The sequence below is a fragment of the Pimephales promelas genome, chromosome 2 (assembly GCF_988280905.1).
Source record: "Pimephales promelas chromosome 2, fPimPro1.hap1.1, whole genome shotgun sequence".
In the NCBI taxonomy this organism is placed as follows: domain Eukaryota; kingdom Metazoa; phylum Chordata; class Actinopteri; order Cypriniformes; family Leuciscidae; genus Pimephales; species Pimephales promelas.
This window is the reverse complement of record NC_142770.1, coordinates 33671601-33680384: the sequence shown is the minus strand read 5'-3', so window position 1 is coordinate 33680384 and position 8784 is coordinate 33671601.

The window sequence follows — 8784 nt, the reverse complement described above, 5'->3', positions numbered from 1 at the left end:
GGATTATATAATTTTCATGAAAAGTCACATGTTTAAATGATAAAATGCAGCACTTCTTTCCCCCACAAAATGCCCATCACCTTCTGTATGCTAAATTGCACAATACTGAATGCTCAGGTATATAGTAAGTAGTAAACAAACTGATGTGTAAATCATTGCTAATAAATGGTAGAACAAACTGTATGCATGTAGGCACTCTGATGTATGGGGCATATATTATTTATATGACACACAAACACAAGTAGACAAGACCTTTAGTTGATTTAAACCAAATCTAGCATTAGGCCAACATATCACTAGAATAACTACTTGAATCATATTATATGTGGGTGATTCTCCAACTATGGTACTTTTTAGACTTGGACATATATTCTATAGATATGTCTGCTGAATGGCGGCTTTTTTTTAAAGGATTTAAATGCTTTTTTGTAATAATCGCGATTTAGAATTGTCATGACACACACGGGACGGACAGAAGATCCAATTGCAGCAGTTTATTAATATAATATAATTAATATTAATATAATATAATTAATATCATGGATGAATATACTAAAATAAATATAAAATAAATATACTCATTTTCTGGCTCCTTCTCATCTTGTTTTTATGTTGTGGTGTGAACGCACATGTTTAGTGGGGGTGAGAGTGTTTTTAAATTTTAAAATAATATAAATCTCCCAATTCATTTGCTTGTCCAAATGTTTTTTCTCCTTTATTAACTAATTATGTACTTCAATTATGACATAATTTTCTTCATTACAGATCACCAAACTGGAAGCAACTGTCCAGAATATGGACATTTCGAACACCACAGTCACAATCAATGACAGTGATAGTGATTCGAAGACCTGCTGGCTGGCAGACACAACTGGAACAATTGCACTGTCCTTAAAGGACTCGTGGGACTTGTGGACTTGTCATACTGCTTCACAAATTTGACGACCAGAAAATTCTGTGAAAACACCACACTCACCACTACACGCACATCTACTTTCACACCAATACACAAAAAATATCAGTACCTACTACTCATGACATACAAACACCTCCGCCCACACAACACACACTTTACACAGAGATCACAGGTGCAGCAATAACAATCAAAAAGCAATGTCCAAAATGTCATACCCCCCCAACATACCTTGTCCTCAAAAGACAACTTCCACAGGTGCAGTACCTGCAAGATATTACGTAAAGGTACCAGTTACATTACTAGATGTAGTGGATTTGTAACTATTCAACAAAACACTCAAGAAACATCTCTATCAATCACACATTCCCTACTCACACACTTTGTAAACCAAGAAAAAGATGTCAGCACCATGGACAACCAAGACATTGAAGAATATTTCATGACATACGGTCCACTCACACTCAGTGACAATTATCAATTAATAGATATTCAAACACAAAAGCAAAACACAGAAGAATTCAATTACAGTGATGAGGAACTATAATGATAGACGTCCCTGAAGATCACCCACAAACATCTGACAATCAGTCACACATTCCAGCCACTGAACAGACAATTACCCGGTCAACACTAAAGTCTAAACACGAGAACATCGAAAAGAAAAAAAAAACCACAAAGCAGTCTAACAGCTTGTACACACACTACATTACATACTTATAAACAATTTTGATTTACAGATTACATTTACATTTCAACAAACAAAACTTGTTCAAAAAAACCTCAAACTATTTTTTATCTATTTTTTTTTCATTTGTAAAAACAAAAATGTTACTACACATTACAGACAACAGAAATGTTTATAAAGCGGTTTTTTTTACACATTTGTTTAATGAATTCATCAATGTTCAGATGTATTATGTTCAATAAATAAAGACACATGTAAGCAAAAGAGCAGATTTATCCTTTTTTTTTAAAGATAAAATGTACATGATTACTGTGGACGGCCGAGGGACGTGAGAGGAAGTCGCGAGCACACCGGTCTCGCATCTCTCACGGATGAGCGGAAGGGTAAAAGGGAAGCGACGGAGTGGATGATCAAGAGAGGAACAGGCCTGCTTTTGTTTGTATTTTACATTTTCTTGTGGTAAACCAGCAGTCGTCCACGAGGGCTGGTAGTTATGTTTTATTTGGCTAGCCAGCAGTTCCATGAGGTAGCTAGCCTGGATGCCAGCCCGAACTCCACCCACAATATTTTTTGGTCGGGAAGTTCGGTCTGGATTCGATCCATTGAGGAGAAATTATGATCTGGAAAAAAATGAACAGGCCAATCAAATTGCCAGGGCGGGCTTTATACGATGATGGACAGATGATCTGCATGGACGTAATCATCATGTTATCAAAGTGCGCTTGTCAAAGATGACTGCAGCTGGAGAATTGAGATGTATATATTCCCGCTGTCGCGTCTGTTGTAAAATAAATCGACAGCGCATTCATTTTAATAGACAAACAGAGAACTGCAATGTCGATCAGAAAGATATTTTTGGCATCCTTCCTACATGATTCGGGAAAAGTGTAACTTATCAGCTGGCTCTGACGGTCGTTAAGAAGATGGGACGTAATGAAAAGCCTGTGGTCGTTGTGGTTTCTCCTTTGGTGGCACTCATGGAGAAGTAAGTAAAAGAAGTAACACTCGATATTTAACTTCTAAAATAAATAAAGTAGGATACGTTCTGTATTTGAAAACTGCGCTATGCAAAGGAGTTGACTTATGCATTGCTTTGATTGGTTGTAGTTCTACCGACTATCCAATTGAGTGCAGAGGGATTTTTTTGTTGTTGTCCTGGTTTGGTTACGACACGCCTCATAATCAAAGCCCAATGGAGGAGTTTCAGACTCATATTCTCTCTTGAATAGGAGTATGACGAAGTCAGGCTATGAGGTAGCTGCAGTCATTTCCAGAAAGCCTTTGTGAACAAATGTATGGCCAGAGCAGGCTCCAAGGAATAGGCCACTGATATAGCCTGTCCTATGTGGACCGCTATCTCTCTCTCTACCCCTTCTTTTATTTTCTTATTCATTTTCATGGTAGTAGTAGGCAACGGTACCGCCAGACCGGTAATGACCATGGCAAATTCACATACGGTAGTCTACTGCCGGCAACGGCACTGATCGGGTCAGAATGAACACCATCAACAACAAAAACTCCTATTGGCTGCTCCCATTCACCTCTGGTTGGTAAATTTGTCTTGGTGTTTGTAAAAGTGTGTTCTTAGTAATTTGTAATTTGTTGTTTCGTGACTTGTAATTGTGTTATGGTAATGTCATTTGTTTTATGATATGTAAAAATGTTTTCTAAAATTTAAATTGGTCTCAAGCTCTGTAAAAGTGTTTCAGATTTTGTAATGTTAGTTTGCACCTCCAGGCCACCATACTTTTCATGTGTGTGAGCCAAACATTATTGTTCCATGTGCTAGTAAGCATTTTATTTTTACAATCTGGAAGTGTTGTAGTGATGTCCCCACACTCTAGCACCTACATCTGAGGACTGAGCTGAGTTGGTACAAGTGTGCCTTACTATAGTTAGCATTCTAAACAAACCCTGTTATCTTTTCATGTTGGTTTGCACCTCCAGGCCACCATACTTTTCTTGTGTGAGCCTAACATTGTTGTTCCAGGTATCCCAAGTTCCAATTGCTGGTCAGTGTTTGTCTTGAAGTGTTGTACTGGTGTTACACAAATACAGTTTTCAACTTTTCAATATTGAGTATTATTTTTACAATTATCTCCAATTAATAAAGATAATTCATCTTTAAATTGCATTCTCAATTTGTTCTTGTATTTCTCAAATATACCTCAGATATCATTCTCATATATAGCTTCAGTAAGACATTAAAGAGAAATAATCAAGAGAAGGAAGAGACGTTTGACACACAATAATATCTCTTTTAAGGCTCATTATTCTCAGATTTGTCTCATAAAAGACTCAGATTCATTTCATGTTATTCTCTTTAATTCTCCTTCAAATAACCAAGACGTAATTGAGATCAGGGATATGAGATCTCCGCTGTTTATCCCACTTCTCAAATATTGCTCAAATGGTTTTCTCAAATTAACCTCCTTTGTCTTACTGGTGTCTTGTCTCTTTCTAGCTTATGTCTTGCTCCTAAGGGACCCTTAGGAGAAGTAACTCAGAAACAAATGATCACAGAATGATATGAATATGAGAAGCTCAAATTGGTCTCAAGAGATGAGATTGAACAACAGATGAGCAACACATTTTTCCTATGGGATAGGCTCAAGAATGAACAAAAAGGCATGGCACGGCACAAACACACTTAAATAGGGCAAGACACAGGTGTGATACATCAGGCATAATGAGAAGTAGTGTTCAGCAGGAGTCAGACGAGAAGCGCCACCTGCTGACCAGGAGGAAAACAGCGGTCCAGTTAAGGGATCCTTACACCTTGGCTTTATCTAAAATCATTTACCTTTTTTATTTTTGTTATCTTGTTTTTCATGAATGTATTTTACAACATTACAAAGAGCAATGTGTATTATCCACTAATCTAGTTTATAATGGCATTTTTGTCATAGTTTATCATCATATATTTTTTGGATTTGTTGTTTATCTTTTTAATGAAATTGTCTGTATTAAGTAGATTGTGTTTAACACACACAAGAGTAACTTATTAGTTCAACACACAGAGTTATAGAAATTCTACTTGATTTATTAAAAGAACTGTGCTGGTATGGGATCGGTATCGCTCAGTTCTCAGAATTTTTGGTATCGGATCGATTCTGAAAAAGACGGTATCGGTGCATCCCTAGCACAAATACTCCCAAATATATTTTTAGGACGCACAGATTAACCCTCTGAGGACCAAAAACGCGTCCCCGTCATGCTGCCCTCAAATGTTAATCTACTACAATATTACATTTCATTTTGTCCAAGGAGCTGTTTTTTTAAATGCTCCTAAGAAAAGTCAAGTATCGTTCCATCATTGCTCAAAGTTAAAAATATCATACTTTATGATGTTAGTTTTAATAAAAATATAATTAAAAAAATTTAATCAAAGAAATTTCTCTGCCATTTCTTTCTTTTTGCTGTATTTGAAACGTACCGAACCGTACCGTGAATTCTGTGAACCGTTACACCCCTAATATATATATATATATATATATATATATATGTTGTCCTTTCAATTTTTTCTTGTCTGACTCACCTGAATGAAAGGCTTGTTATTATGCGTGTCTTTGTCTCTCAGGAGAGAATCACCTAATTATTCATGATGTGGGCTGTTTGGCATTGGCATATTGCCTTGGCAAACAAAAAATGTTTTTCACAATATAACCCAATTCACAGTTTTATGTGAACGTTTAGGAGGATGATTTTCAGATCATTGTAAAGAAAAAACCCTAGGCAACAACATCCATTAGTCAAAAGTCTTGTGGATGCATATTTCGTATGTGTTTTGTGGCCTTATTTCAGAAACTTTCATTTTTAGTTTTTACAATAATTAATATTCTCTCAAAAATACAAACATGTACAAACATGTTGCAAATATATTATAGTTGCCCTGTTTGTGCTAAATATAGTGTAATTTCACCTGTGCACATTAATATGTTTATAAGCAGCTGAAAAAAAGACAGATGTCAGGGCATGTCAGAACATCTCAAGGAGCCCAAATACACCTTGGTCACCAGGGGGTTAAATTTTAGGAGCATATATGCAACCAAAATTGTCTCAATTTTGAGTCTTGTGTAATATTTTCTCATCAGTGGGTGAATGAGACGGGAGATAATCTTGACAGCGTTGCATTCAATCCTCTGCCAACGCTGTCTCTCTCTCTCATGTCATTGGTTAGTCTCTGCTCTACCTGTGAGTGTTCATGTATTTGAGAAGGCATGGCTTTGCAGATTTATCATGCTGGGATGGTGGATTACGCTTGCTATGGTTAGGATTGCTATTGCCGGCCTTTCCAAAATTGCCTACCCTACCTTTACATAGTTTAAATTGTTTAACAGTTTCTTCTTGATTATTTCATTTAGGTCAGGGTGTGTTTGCCACAACACTTATCTTGAAAGGGTCCTTTATTGGTCAATATAAAGGAACATTATTAGACAAATGGAAGTTAAAAACAACAACAAATGATTATACATACCACCTCAAACACAGAGGGCTGGACTACTATGTAAATCCCTGTGTATCTTTTGAAATGTGTTTCTCAACCCTGAAACCAAATACCACACACAGTTTTGGGGAAGATTAAAGTGATTACTAATTATGTATTCCTCTCTAGAGCATAACTTTAGTGAACATTTGTATCTAAACTTTTTTTTTTCTTATATAGCATTGATGCCTCCTTTGATGATGATTCACTCGGGTAAATGACTGTCAAAAGCCAAAAGCCAAAATGAGGAAAAATTGAGCTGGAAGGAAAGCCTCATCTTTGTTTATTTGCTCTGAAAGACATCAATAATGGTGAAGAGATAACATATGATTATGGAGGATATGACTTGCCATGGTGTTCTCGCTGTGGGCAGAAAACGTGCAAGGTAGAATATTTTCAAATGTTATTAAAACAATTATACTATCATCATCCAGTTGCTTCAGATTTTTTCTGTCTTCCATCTTGTCCATGAGCCTGTCGCTCCAGCCTTGACAGGAAGTGAAGTCACATCTGAGGTCGATCCAAATCCAATATTGTGCATATACTATTCTGTTTTATTGTTTAGCCCCACAAAAGGCTCAAAAACAATCTAAAGTACCATAAAGTTTTCGTGCACTATTTTTTAAGTGTTCAGAAGCCATTTTTAGTGTGAGTTAGAAATTAATATTTAAGTCGTTAAATTCAAGTTCACGTAAACTTTTCTGTTCGCTGTGGCTGTCAGTCATTCTCCATTCAGTGTTCAAACAGCGCGTCGAGTTCGGTTACGACAGTCAACATGATGACACTCTCAACAAGATTATTATTATTATTATACTTGATCTGTAGATTAAGGTTTTGCATAATACAACTTTTTCATGCTGAACTGTACTGCTGTACCTTAATCATGTTACTTTCTACCGGGTGTCTCTTAGATCACAAAACTACAGTAGAGTCACCGCACTATAATTGTTATTCATGTGCAAAGTAACTAATATTTAAAACTATTAAAAGAAAATGCTGAATAAACTGTTGCATAGATAGTTAATGTATAATACACTGTCCATCAATATGTTTTCCCTTTGTTCTTTGAACTTTTCAATGCGGATTCGACACGCTGTGACTCATCTTGCTTCAAGCACATCATCCTGCGCTCGAGATGGAGCCTTTCACCTCATAATATTTTTGCACAATTAAATATTATTCATAGCATTTCTTGTACTGTCCTATCATATGTTACTGCCTCATTAAACAGCTGCGCTATAAATATTAAACAAATCTTACTTTTATATCCTAAACGTTTTTTTAATCTTTTTGATTTTTTTATCTTATTTATCATGAATGTATTTTACTTCAATACAAAGATCAATGTGTAACGGTTTACCTGCTTTAGTACACTTATAGTCTGTTATTTGTTCCCCACTAAATATATATATATATATATATATATATATATATATATATATTTTACTAAATGTTCAGATTTTATAAAATTATTGTGCACTCGTGATTTTTCTAGAGTAGATTTTACTGCAGAATTATCCTCTAATCTAGTTTATAATAGCAGTTTTGCTATAGAGTATGATCATATATTTTTGTAGTTGTTAAAGTTGTTTGTATTACATAGATTGTGTGTTGAACTGATAATCACTCTTCTGTGTGTTAAACACAGGGTGATAAAAATACTTATTACTTCATACTTCTACTTAATAAAATAAAGAATTGCACTGGTATCAGACCGGTATCAGTCGATACTCAGAAATTTGTATATCAGATCGGATCGATTCCCGAAAAAAAATTGTAGCAGTGTATCCCTATCCTTTATCACGCTTAAAGGGCGACCTGTGGGCGATGGGATTGCAGGGGGCAGCTCGTCAGACTCTGCTACCAAGACAAGTGGCTTAGTAAAATGTTGGTGAACCATATTAATCAGACCTGCAAACTTTTCGGCGATAATTGCCGTTTTGGGTCATTTAAGTGAATCACATAGAACCGGAGAGTAATTTATTTGGGGGGTTGGGGTTTTCATTTCTTGTCCTCAAAACAGAGCACTAATCTGTTTATTTTTAAGTGTTTATGGTATTATTTTATACAGAATTATTTATAATTCTGATGAGAATACAGTTCCTCATCAACACAGAACGTTTAGGGAACGTTAGAGAACGTTAGTTTATGGTTCTCTAAAGGTAAGTTTGAACCAAACCAAAAACTAACGTTTAGGGAACGTTCCCTCAGGGTTATAAAGTTCCCTAAATGTTAAGGGAACCAACCAACTAAAACGTTCTCCTGTGGTTGCACTATACCTCTACACAGCATTCCCGTTTGGTTGTTCCGAGTGCGGTTTTGAAATGTTTATAAACCAGCTCCATCAAATCCATTTAAACATTTTAAACCACCACTGTTTGTGAGTTTTACGTAGGATTAAACAAATAATAATAGTTATAAATATTTTTATAAAAGGTAATAAAAAATATTTTTAATAATATTTTTCTGCTATCACTGTTAGAATAACTTACATTCATTCATTTACTGTTGGCATTCCTGTACCATCGAGCAAATAAGGATGTGTAATGTCACACACTGTAGCATTATACATTATACATTTGCAACAGTACATTTAAAAAACAAACTCCATGTATAATATCCAAGGAAAGAAGCAAAGAGATAAAAAAAAACAGGGAATGTGAAGATGACGTCATGCCGTGTTGCATTATATGTCCA